The 12,716-nt window shown below is 53.9% G+C and overlaps 1 long non-coding RNA gene across 1 annotated transcript; it reads right to left on the bottom strand.

The window, feature by feature from the left end:
• Positions 1 to 367: 367 nt before the first annotated feature.
• On the bottom strand, positions 368 to 3,399 carry LOC138242965 (uncharacterized). The gene is made up of 3 exons (XR_011191846.1): positions 3,146 to 3,399; positions 1,343 to 1,416; positions 368 to 432 (listed from the first exon to the last, which is right to left on the bottom strand). It is a non-coding gene; the product is annotated as an uncharacterized lncRNA (long non-coding RNA).
• Between the last annotated feature and the right edge of the window lie 9,317 nt (positions 3,400 to 12,716).

Raw genomic sequence — 12,716 nt, 5'->3', positions numbered from 1 at the left:
GGTTTTCTAAGAACTGAAGAAAGGTTAAAAACGAAAGGACGCCATTCGGTTTTTCAAGCCTGTCTGGTAGTTAGTGATGAATTGGACCCATGATTTCATCCTCCTGTATCTGGAGAGAAGCCAGGGTATCGGCATCAACAACAAGGCTGGGCAGCTTGTTCCCCACCCACCTCTGTGTAAAGACGCGTCACCCATTCTTGGTTTTATTTTCACCTTTCACTATACGTGAAGAATTCCAAAAGGTGCACAAATGCTCTGGAGCTATTCTGTGGTTTGGCGATGTCTCTGGAGCCTTTTGTCACAGTGTGCAACTTCCCTGTGTGTCTCCCCGAACACAGGGTCAGACTGAAGGGGCACTGACCTGCAGGAATGGGAGGAGACCGAGCTGGGACGGTTCTGCCACGTCAGCGAAACTCTGGACCCCGACTTCATCTGCCAAAGAAACAGCAGCGTCAATTAACTCAGCCAGCGAGTTCAACTGTCGCCTCCCTTCTCTCCATCTCTGTGTGTCCCATCTCTTCATAACCCATCTCCTATCAATCCAACTGTGTTTCATTTACTCTTCCTCACTCTGTCTCCTGTCCGGTTGTCTGCACTTAAAACTGAGGTATTTCCTGTGATCTCCTCTCTCTCGCTGTGTCTCCTGTCCTGTGGGTTTGTTACTGAGGGATTCTCTGTGATCTCCTCTCTCTCGCTGTGTCTCCTGTCCTGTGTGTTTGTTACTGAGGGATTCTCTGTGATCTCCTCTCTCTCTCACTGTGTCTCCTGTCCTGTGTGTAAGTATGTTTGTTACTGAGGTATTTCCTGTGATCTCCTCTCTCTCACTGTGTCTCCTGTTCTTCAGTGTTTTAATCCTCTTAAATAATTTAGCTCATTCCTCTCTCACTCACTGCGACTCCAATCCATTCTGTGTTCAGTTCCTCTGACTTGCCTCTTGCATCAGCGCTAGCAATATCATGCATCTATTTAATTTAAAATTATTGATCTGTCACCTTGATAGTTCGATCTCGGCTACAGTTAGCATAGATGGCACAATTAAAAGGACGATGAGCTCAACATCTGTGCGCGTCTAATTAACTGAACCGTACAGAACATCGTGCCTCAGCTAGTCTCTCGCTGGCGGGGTCGCCCATCGGCGAGACCACGTCTCCAGGAAATTCTGCGGACTGGACACTGCGGGAGGGTGGGGCTGTGTTTCCCCACGAACGCCGGAAATCACTCAGGATCTCCAGAGAGACTCCTGTAGCCTTACAGCATCACAGTCACAGGCCTCAGCATCGCAACTGTATAATATCAAACGCCCAGACACCCTGAGGTGAGGCCGACCAGTCTGAAGTATTACCTGTAAACACCAGGCACACTGGAACCTGACTTCATCGTCCACTTAGCGCAGAGGTGGGGCGGACAGTCAGTTTTCTGGGGAGAAAAAAAACAACACCAGGAATTTAGCATACTGAAAGGATCATGGAGTGATGATCTGGCTGAACCCTCTTGGCTGAGGGCTCCTGGCCAGAGGACGAGGAGGCTGGGACCCCCCCTGCACAGCGAGGAGGAGTGACCAGGGGGGGCAGCTACACAGGTGGAGACGGGGTGGGAGAGGGACGCAAGGGAGAGAGGGGGATCACGTGCAGTATTGACAGTGTTTCAGGAGAGGAGTCAGGAGTGATTGCTAAAATATCGACAGCCGAGTCTGACCGAACTAGGGTGTGGCCATCCCTCTCGAACTTTCATCACAAACTCCTGTCTTCCTGCGGTGTCTCTGAGGAAGCTACCATTTTTCACTGGCTAATAAGAGGTGGAAGAGGTGTTAGTGGGACAGCAGGGGGGCGCTCACCCTGCGGTCTGATACCCCAGTATAGTGACGGGGGACACTATACTGTAAAGAGGCGCCGTCCTTCGGATGAGATGTAAAACCGAGGTCCTGACTCTCTGTGGTCATTAAAAATCCCAGGGCGTCTCTCGAAAAGAGTAGGGGTGTAACCCAGGCGTCCTGGCCAAATTTCCCATTGGCCCTTACCAATCATGGCCTCCTAATAACCCCCCTCTCTGAACTGGCTTCATCCCTCTGCTCTCCTCCCCACTGAGAGCTGGTGTGTGGGGAGCGTTCTGGCGCACTATGGCTGCCGTCGCATCATCCAGGTGGGGGCTGTACATTGGTGGCGGTAGTGGGATTCCCCATTCCCTGTGCAGCGCTTTGAGTGGAGTGTCCAGAAAAGCGCTATATAAGTGTAAGCAATTATTAGTAAGGCCCCTCAGTAGTTGAGATCTCTGTTATACCCATCTAGAAACATGCAATCAGCATGTTATTGATGAAGCAATAGTCACAACATTATTCCACACCTCTAACCCTGCACTAGGGGGCATGCTTCAGGCTCGGGCCAGGGTGAGAGGCGGGTTATGATGACAGTCATGCTTTCTACACCTTATACTGAGCTCAGAAATGGACCGAGCGGACATCTCACGAGCAGATCCCTCCGCGTATAAAAAGGCAACTTGTCTCGGCAAAAATACCATGGATTCACATCCGAAATATGATAAAAAGGCAAAAACACCACACTTGGAATGCAAAGGTACCCTTAAAAGGAAACCCGGTTTTAAAACCAACTTGATTTTCCCCTGGAGAAACCTTTTTATGGACACATATCGCATCTATTACACATGTATAACTAAATATAAAGATAAAACTTAATATAAGAAGTCATGACATATCACACATGACGAAGTCTGGTCCAGAATAAACAGTTTACACTGACCCACCTTTATTTACCCTGGTCACTCACTTCTATTAACTGTCTTAATAAGGGTAACAAATGAATATTTGTTTCAATTTGGGATCTACATCTGGGAGCCCTGAAATGTTGGCCAGAGGGGAGAAGCTGATATTCAGACGTGAGAATATATTAAAAACAAGGATCTGATGTTGTTTTTCACCTGTCTAATCAAAGCTTGTTCAAAAATTATCTGATTATAGGACACACGAGTTTATAATCATACTCATTCCACTTTTTAACCCCGTATATATGCACAATATGAAACGTATATACACTAAATCTCACGTGTGACTCCCATAATATACATTTCTTTACGAAAATTAGGAACACTTATTACAATTATCAACCCCCCATGACGAGGCAATATTTCATACCTTTGTTTCTTTGTGGGTTCAAAGTTCTGTCCTGTCGTTTCACACGTAATGTTTTGGTAGTTATCTCAATTTTCCTTTGCAATTATCTCCAAGATCATCATCAACTTTTTGTAAAACGCTATGCACAACTGATATTTAAAGAAAGTCCTGTACCAAAAGGTCTTCGTAGGGAAAGACAACTTTTTTTTTCCTTACGTCAGTCGCTACACGGTTACTCTTAAAATCCATTCATCGCCTTTAAAAAAAAGTTTCGTTTTTTATTGTGGTTCACTGACATTTCTGTCACAATTCTGAGGGACCCCAAATAAAATTCACTTGCAGGTATAAAGACGCCGGCGAGGTTAAGACAGGTTTCGAGCCACCTGCGTATCTAACGGACGTTTAAAATAAAAAAAAATGGCGTGTAATGTTGCGAAGGGCTACTGTTTTTTTATAGTTTGTCGATTGTAGGGGACGTGGGCCGCAACAGAAATACTGGCCGGGGTGGGAAAAGGTTTATTGATGGTTTATTGTACCGCAACGGTCACAATTGACTCACCAGCAAAGATGGCGCCGAGGCCACATCGGCTCCCTCCCGCCCTGCCTCGCACCGAAGCTCGAGCTGCGGAGCGCGACGCCGAACCGCCAGTCCGCGGGCGCGGGCGCCGGACATAGACGTCATAACCCCTTCCGAGGCGCAGGAATTATAGATCACTGTAGTTTCTTCAAGACCCGGGTTAGGGACAGTGTGCCCTCAGTGAGAGTCTTCTGAGGAAGCCAGTGTCTCATGGGTGTCCAGGCTGGGTACCATCTGTTCATCACAGGACACACAGACACACACACTCACACACCCTGGACAGGACACCAGTCCCTCACAGGACACACACACACAACCTGGATAGGACACCAGTCCCTCACAGGACACACAGACACACACACTCACACACCCTGGACAGGACACCAGTCCATCACATGACACACACAGACTCACTGACACACCCTGGACAGGACAGCAGTCCATCACAGGACACACACACACCAGGGCCAGTTTTCCCAGAAGCCAATTAGCCCAAAAGCCTGTCTTTGGACCCGGAGAACACAAGGAGAACATGCGGACTCCACACAGACAGTCCCCCCCTGGGGACCAGACCCGAGCCCGGAGCCCCCCGTGCTGAACCCCTCTGTACAGATGGCACACAGCTCCGTTGTTCCCAATTCCCGAGGTGATCTGTTAAAAGAAGGCGGTGTGTTGCCTCCAGGTGAGGCCCGCGGCCCGACGCCGGTGGTGGCGGCGGCAGAGAACGCGGCGCTGGTGCCAACGACACCCCGTGAGCAGGCGGCCGGTCTCCCGCAGGGACAAGACGATGAAGCAGCTGGGGAAAGTGTTTTCCGTCCGAGGTAGGAGCAGCAGGGCTGGGCGTTTTGTTGGAGCGAAGTCCCCCTCCAGATAACCCATGAACCCCATCTCTACTGTCACTCCAGTCAGGACAGGAGGCTCTTCTGTACACAGAAGGGGGTGGGGGTGGGGAACAAGCAGCCCAGCCCTGTGGTTGAAGCCGATACCCTGGCTTCTCTCCAGACACAGCTGGGTGAGCTCCTCCAGTCAGGACAGGGGGCTCTACTGTACACAGAGGGTGGCGGGGGTGTGGAACAACTCCTTTGTTCGGGGCCTTGGGGCATTCTTGTTGTGAAAGGCGCTATATAAAACAAACTCAATTGAAATTGAATCTTACAGGTTTGGGTTTTTCGGAGATCTTATCAGAGATCTTGTCTGACATGCCCGTTTCAAAAACGTAACGACACTCCTCACGCCCGAGCGCCGCCGGTCTGTGACGTAACGTATCCTTACACAACCATGACGGTTTCATCATGGAGAGCACGAAAGCCCGAAAAGTGGTCGACGTTTTAATTTGGCAACGCCACGATGGATCCCAGTTTTTTTTTTTATTTTGGAGGCCAAAGAGGACAAAAAGGAAACGTCCGGAGTGGATCGATGGTCATCTCTGCAGTTGTTCTGATGTTCTGGAAAAAAACAAAACAAAAAAAAAACGGCTCGCTTGCCCGGTCGTGTAGTGTTTCCACACCCCACGCAAATCAGCTTCTCTTCGCCCCCGGGGGCTCGTCGCCCGCCGCACCCCTCTCACGTGATAGGGGCTTCCCCCGGCTGTGACGTACTTACCCTACCCCCTTCGGCCAACGTCATACCGAAGGTCGCGCTTCGGGCCGCGTCGATGTGGACGGACTGTCTTGTAGCTGATAAGGGTTTAAATTTCGACTTAAGGAGTTGGCCATCGTTATATTTCGCGAGGTATAATACGGGGGGAAAAAGAACATTTACATTTATCAACCTACTAGTAATACTGGGTGGATGTCACGTTCCCCAAAGTTCAGTGCCTCTCTCTAATAAAGTAGAAACGCGACATTAAACTCCGTTCGAAACGGGAGAAATCACCAGGACACGATACAACTGACGTCCGGAACAGAAAAAAAGAACTCCTATTCCCATTTGTAATGACCCCGTCGTGTTTTTCCCGGTGTACGCTTCTCTTTCGGAGACCGTTTCTCTCTGGTGTTGTTTTGCTGTTGGAATAAATGCCGAGGTGACCCTTCTGTGTGGAGTCTGCGTGTTCTCTCCAGCGGGTCGTTTCCTCCACCGCAGGGGCTGGTCGAACCGGGGTCTCCCAATCGTCACAGAAGTGTGTGTCGTTTTGGGTGGTGGGGGGGGGTGCATCGGGGATACTGCGCCCCGAGGGGGTGGCCTCTCACCTTGCTCCCGATTAAGAGAGCCTGTACCTTCACGAGTCCGGGTTGTGAAAACTTCTTATATTAATAATTAATAAGTCTGGACTCTCCACTCAGAGCTCCTCCCAGGTCAGGGGGATCCCCTCCAGCCCCCCCTGGATGATGCTCCAGTCCGCTCAGCACACAGCAGCTCTCAGTGGGGAGGAGAGCAGAGGGATGGAGCCAGTTCAGAGAGGGGGGGTGATAAGGAGGCCATGATGGGTCAAGACCAGGGGGGGAATCAGGCCAGGACACTGGGGTAACACCCTTACTCTTCTCCAGAGACACCCCGGGATTGTTAATGAGCACAGAGAGTCAGGACCTCGGTTTGACGTCTCATCCGAAGGACAGCGCCTGTTTACAGTCCAGTGTCCCCGTCACTATACTGGGGCATCAGGACCCACACAGACCGCAGGGTGAGAGCGCCCCCTGCAGGCCCCACTCACACCTCTCCCAGCAGCAACCTTGGGGGGGGGAGGGAAAAAACCAAAAGCTAAACAGATATTTTTTTAAAAAAATTTATTGATGCTTAACAAAAGGTCATCAGTCCAGTCTGGGACCCCTCAGCTTCAGTCCAGTGCAGTCTGGGGTCCCTCAGCTTCGGTCCAGCACAGACTGGGGTCCCTCAGCTTCGGTCCAGCACAGACTGGGGTCCCTCAGCTTCGGTCCAGTCTGGGGTCCCTCAGCTTCGGTCCAGCACAGACTGGGGTCCCTCAGCTTCGGTCCAGACTGGGGTCCCTAAGCTTCGGTCCAGCACAGTCTGGGGTCCCTCAGCTTCGGTACAGCACAGCCTGAGGTCCCTCAGCTCCAGTCTAGTCCAGTCTGGGGCCCCTCAGCTCCAGTCTAGTCCAGTCTGGGGCCCCTCAGCTCCAGTCCAGTCCAGTCTGGTGTCCCTCAGCTCCAGTGCAGTCCAGTCTGGGGTCCCTCAGCTTCAGACCAGCACAGTCTGGGGTCTCTCAGCTTCAGTCCAGCACAGACTGGGGTCCCTCAGCTTCGGTCCAGCACAGTCTGGGGTCCCTCAGCTTCAGTCCAGACTGGGGTCCCTCAGCTTCGGTCCAGCACAGTCTGGTGTCCCTCAGCTCCAGTCCAGTCTAGTGCCTCTCAGCTCCGGTCCAGTCCAGTCTGGTGTCCCTAGGCTCCAGTCCAGTCGTCTGGTGTCCCTCAGCTCCAGTCCAGTCCAGATGTTAGCAGGCACAGAACCAGGAAAGGAACCTGGAAAGAATATTGTTATTGCAGGTGTGAGGGACATAGACACAGACGTCACCATGACATCAAACAGCAAGAGGAGACTCCTCCTTGAATCACAGACATGACCGGGCGGCACCCCCCTGTCTGCTCACCTGCCCCTCCTCTTCCTCTTCTTGTCCTTCCCGGCAGCCTGCTCCTCTTCTCCCTCGCTCTTCCTCTCCTGAGCAACGGTCTCCGCCACCTCCATCGGCTCGTCCTGATCTTCTGTCTCCACCGACACGCAGCTCAGGGACATCAAAAAGACGCATCGGCGCTTCTGAAGCAGAGACAGGAGAGTCACGTTAAGAGTCGGACTGGACACTCCAGTACATGAACACTGCACTGAGAGAGAGAGAGAGGGGTTCATACAGACACACTGACTGGACACTCCAGTACATGAACACTGCACTGAGAGAGAGAGGGGTTCATACAGACACACTGACTGGACACTCCAGTACATGAACACTGCACTGAGAGAGAGAGGGGTTCATACAGACACACTGACTGGACACTCCAGTACATGAACACTGCACTGAGAGAGAGAGGGGTTCATACAGACACACCGACTGGACACTCCAGGACATGAACACTGCACTGAGAGAGAGAGGGGTTCATACACACACACTGATTGGACACTGGACAGGAGTAAAGAGAGGATCAGAGCATCACCCACCTTCTTTTTCTTCTGTCTCACAGGAGGTGGTGATTGGACCTCCTCCAGCTGGAGTCCAAAGAGGGAGAGAGGGGGCAGGAGAGGGACAGCACAGGGAGAGAAAGAGAGAGACAGGTGAGTCAGGTGTCCCAAGAGCACAGAGACTCTGCTGAGATCACACTCGCAGTGAGTGAGCCTGGGTGTAGCCCACTAATACTGACCCACTGGAAACCACAGGACAGAGAGGAGGAGAGAGACACACTGAGGACAGAGAGGAGGAGGAGAGAGACACTGACAGACAGGGCTGAAAGAGAGAGAGACAGAGAGGCAGGGACAGGCAGACAGCAGGACGAGAGAGACACTGACAGACAGGGCTGAAAGAGAGAGAGACACTGAGACCCAGGGACAGACAAGACGGCAAAACTCCACCACAGACAGGACAGGGGGCAGGGTGGGACCAGCACTGACCTCCTTCCTCTCTCCTGCCGGAAGAGCTGTCTCCACCTCCTCTTCATCCTGCAAGTCAAGAGACAGGCTGAGAGAGAGACGGGCTGGCGGGACATCGGCGAACAGAGCTGAAGTCAGAGAGCAGAGGAGACAGGCCCAGCTGGGACAACGCAGGACAGACAGAGAGACAGACAGGGAGACACACGGAGAGACACAGGGAGAGAGACCCAGCTGGGACAACGCAGGACATACAGAGAGCAGGGAGACACACGGAGAGAGAGAGGAGGGAAGGAGACCTAGCTGGGACAACGCAGGACAGACAGAGAGCAGGGAGACACACGGAGAGACACAGGGAGAGAGACCCAGCTGGGACAACGCAGGACAGACAGAGAGCAGGGAGACACACGGAGAGAGAGAGGAGGGAGGGAGACCTAGCTGGGACAACGCAGGACAGACAGAGAGACAGGCAGGGAGACACACGGAGAGACACAGGGAGAGAGACCCGGCTGGGACAACGCAGGACAGACAGAGAGCAGGGGGACACACGGAGAGACACAGGGAGACAGACCCAGCTGGGACAACGCAGGACAGACAGAGAGCAGGGAGACATGGAAAGACACAGGGAGAGAGACAGGGAGAGAGGGACAGACACAGAGAAAAAGAGAGACTCAGACAGAAGGACAGAAAGACAGAAAGAGAGAAGTACAGATGGACAAAAAGACAGAGAAAAGGACAGAAAGACAGAAAAGGACAGAAAGACAGATGGACAGAAGGACAGATGGACAGAGAAAAGGATAGATAGAGTGATGGATAGAAAGACAGAAAAAGACAGAAAGACAGATGGACAGAAGGACAGAGAAAAGAACAGAAAGACAGAAGGACAGAAGGACAGAGAAAAGGACAGAAGGACAGGACAGAGAAAAGGACAGATGGACAGAGGGACAGATGGACTGAAGGATAGATGGACAGAAGGACAGATGGGCGGACAGACTCTGCCCCACTTGCCTCGTCAGACATCTCAGCCTCTCTCCTTGCCCTCCGCACCGGGGAGCCCCAGGCGGGGCCTGGCGGGGCCGGGCGGGCGATGGGGGGCAGGACGGGTGGGGGCAGGGGCAGGGGCACCGCCCCGGGCAGCAGGGGGGGCTCGAGGGGCATGGCGGGCAGGAAGGGGGGGCGGCGGGGCGGGGCGGGCAGGGGCCTGAGGGGGCCGGAGGGGGGGGCCGGGGGCGGGGAGCGGAGGGGGCTCTCGGGCGAGGAGGGGGGGGACACCGAGCGGAATGAGCCGGGCGAGCCCGAGCGGGACGAGCCGGGCGACCCCGGGAGCTCCAGCTGCAGCTCGGCCGCCCTCTCCAGCTTCTGGACGAGCTCGGGGAGACACGAAGACACCACAGGATTCTGTCCAGCGGGGAGAGGGGGAGACACAACGCAGGGGGGATAAGGAGCAGAGACTACGCCTGGACAGGTGAGTGTGTACAGTGTGTCCAGTGAGAGTGTGGACAGGTGAGTGTGTACAGTGTGTCCAGTAAGAGTCTGGACAGGCGAGTGTGTCCAGTGTGTCCAGTAAGAGTCCGGACAGGTGAGTGTGTCCAGTGTGTCCAGTAAGAGTCCGGACAGGCGAGTGTGTCCAGTGTGTCCAGTAAGAGTGTGGACAGGTGTGTCCAACAGTAAGAAGCTGTCTTACCCTGTAACCCAGCTCAGGGGTGTTAGGGGGTGCTCTGTCTCCTCCCCAGATCTCACCTTCAGGTCGTGTGAAATGCCGGACCACTAGGAGACGCTGGAAACGAGGACACAAGACAAAGGTCAGGTCCACAGAGCTCACTCAATCACTACAGCAAGCAGAGACCTCTCGGCCATCAGGACTGTGGGGGTCAGAGTGGGGAGCTGTAGGGTATCGGGAGTTTAGGGGTCAGTGTGGGGAGCTGTAGGGTATCGGGAGTTTAGGGGTCAGTGTGGGGGGCTGTAGGGTATCAGGAGTTTAGGGGTCAGAGTGGAGAGCTGTAGGGTATCGGGAGTTTAGGGGTCAGTGTGGGGAGCTGTAGGGTATCGGGAGTTTAGGGGTCAGTGTGGGGAGCTGTAGGGTATCGGGAGTTTTGGGGTCAGTGGGGGGAGCTGTAGGGTAGATGTGGGGCACCGGGCCCACCACAGGGCGGCCGGTCCAGTCTCGCGGATGGCGACCGGGTCAGACTTACGGAAAAGCACCGGGACTTGGGCCGGGACCTCTCCCGCTGCCAGTCCGGGTTCGGCCTGACCGGTGTGACCTGTGAAGACGCCAAACAGCCCATCTCCGAGACAGCTCTGACCACATAGCCCAGCCCAGTCGTGTCGAGACTAGGGGCCTTGGGCAGTCTCTACAGTGTGTCCGGTGAGAGTGTGGACAGGTGAGTGTGTACAGTGTGTCCAGTGAGAGTGTGGACAGGTGAGTGTGTACAGTGTGTCCAGTGAGAGTCTGGACAGGTGAGTCTCTACAGTGTGTCCAGTAAGAGTCTGGGACGTTCAGAGGCAATCTGTGCTCTCAGAAGGCTATAATGGACCTGAGACCCTGTCTCTTGAGCCGAGGCGTGTCCTCAGTCAAGATCACCACTGGAAGTGTCTCTCCTCGTCTGGAGGTGTTACCGTGAGACCTGGTCTGTCAAGCACTTTGCGCTGCTATGTGTATGAAAGGTGCTCTATCAGTGAAGTTTATTATTATTATTATTATAATACAGCGAGCGCTGCTGGGGGCGGAGAGGCCAGTCGGAGGAGGGCTGGACGCTGGACGCTGGATGGTGGGCGGGAGGGGTGGACTTACGACGCCTCGCCGGGCCCGGGTCCTGCTGCGACCGCGCACGGCCGTGAGGCATCTCTGTCGGTCCATCGTCCTGCCGAGACAAGCAGAGTCACAGAGGGGAGGGGAGGGGGCGGAGCCACACAGCTGGGCGGCTTGTTCCCCACCCCCGCCCTCCTCTGTGTACAGAAGAGCCTCCTGTCCTGACTGGAGGACCTCACCCAGCTGTGTCCTGAGAGAAGCCAGGGTATCACCTTTGTTCCGCACCCCCGCCACTCTCTGTGTACAGTAGAGCCTCCTGTCCGGACTGGAGGAGCTCACCCAGCTGTGTCTGGAGAGAAGCCAGGGTATTGGCTTTGTTCCCCACCCCCACCACTCTGTGTGTAGAGGTGCACCTCCTCTCAATATCTTTTTACAGCACGATCACACCCATAAGAGTTGAGTAACGGTAAAAAAAACGTATTATTATTTCTCCACTTATTTTGTTATTTCTCACCAGCGGCACTTTTGACTGACTTACCGATTTCACGGGGATTCTGAAAAGCGATTCTGAAGATGAAACTAACGATCTAAGTCGAAGTAACTTTATTGGAAGAAACACGTGTTTAGAAAAGACTATATAGCGCTTTCCTCCTCTTCTCTCTTCACTCCTCTGAGCTCATGGGGCTCCGGCGCCGCCCCCCGCTAGAATCCGCCGCTCTGTGACGTCAGGCGGCTCATTGTGACGCCACCGTGACGTCACCCCCGACGCGCTCACGGCTCGGCCGCGAAACAAAAATTGCCGCCATTTTTCACGGTTGCTGTTTTTTTTGGGTGGACATTTTATTTTTCCAACTGTCGGTGGCCAGCCGGGTGTCCCTGTACGACCCCGGTAGTCGCCACCTCGGACAGGCAGGGGAAACGGGTCCAGCTGTTTCCGGCCCAAGGGTTACAAAAGCTGCACTTTAATTTAAAGACAAAATCACGTCGAGGGCGCATTCAGCACCACCACGTCCAACACGGGTTTCCGTGGGGTTTGGTTCAGTGAAATTAGACCCCCCCCCCCCCGACCCCCAAATCAAAGAAAGACCAACCTCCACCCCCCTGTAGCGCCCAAGGGCGGAAATTTGGGGCCACGCCACGTCCAAAAAACACGGGTCCCCCCCGTCCTGCGGGGAAAAGAGACGCCATTTTCTTTTCCGAGCGCTGCGTGGGACCTCACGACCCCCCCCCCCCCAAAAAAAAAAAACGGGCTTCGCAGACGAGGAAAACCGGGCACGTCGACCTCTCTACAACACCACCCGGCTGTTTCTGTTTCAAACCGTGGGAAAAAAATAAATACAATTTCGCCCCTCACCGACCGCCGCGCAAAAAAACACAACTTTACGCTACAGAAACGGCCTGTGTGAGGGGGGGCACGGGAAAAAAATAAAACCTGCGTGTTTTCGGCAGAGTAAGCTCAGCGGGGAAACTCCCTGAATCTCGGGGTTGCTTCTTGAACCCCGAAAACGACCTTTTTTCTCTCTCTCGTTTTCTTGGTGTCTGGGACGTTCACGAACTCCGCCGCGTCAGTGCGATTCCCAGCGGGACGTGAACATAACCCCCCAGTGGGGACACAGCGCCCCCGTGTGGCCAAGAGGACCACCACCTGCAGGGCTGAGCTTTTACTGCCGTGTCCCGCTTTCACTCTGGCGATGAAGGAGGGAATCAAGGAGGAGAATTAATATTGTGATCCACCAGTC

Source organism: Lepisosteus oculatus, chromosome 14 (genome assembly GCF_040954835.1).
Source record: "Lepisosteus oculatus isolate fLepOcu1 chromosome 14, fLepOcu1.hap2, whole genome shotgun sequence".
NCBI lineage: Eukaryota > Metazoa > Chordata > Actinopteri > Semionotiformes > Lepisosteidae > Lepisosteus > Lepisosteus oculatus.
This window is presented reverse-complemented; position numbering and strand designations above follow the sequence as displayed.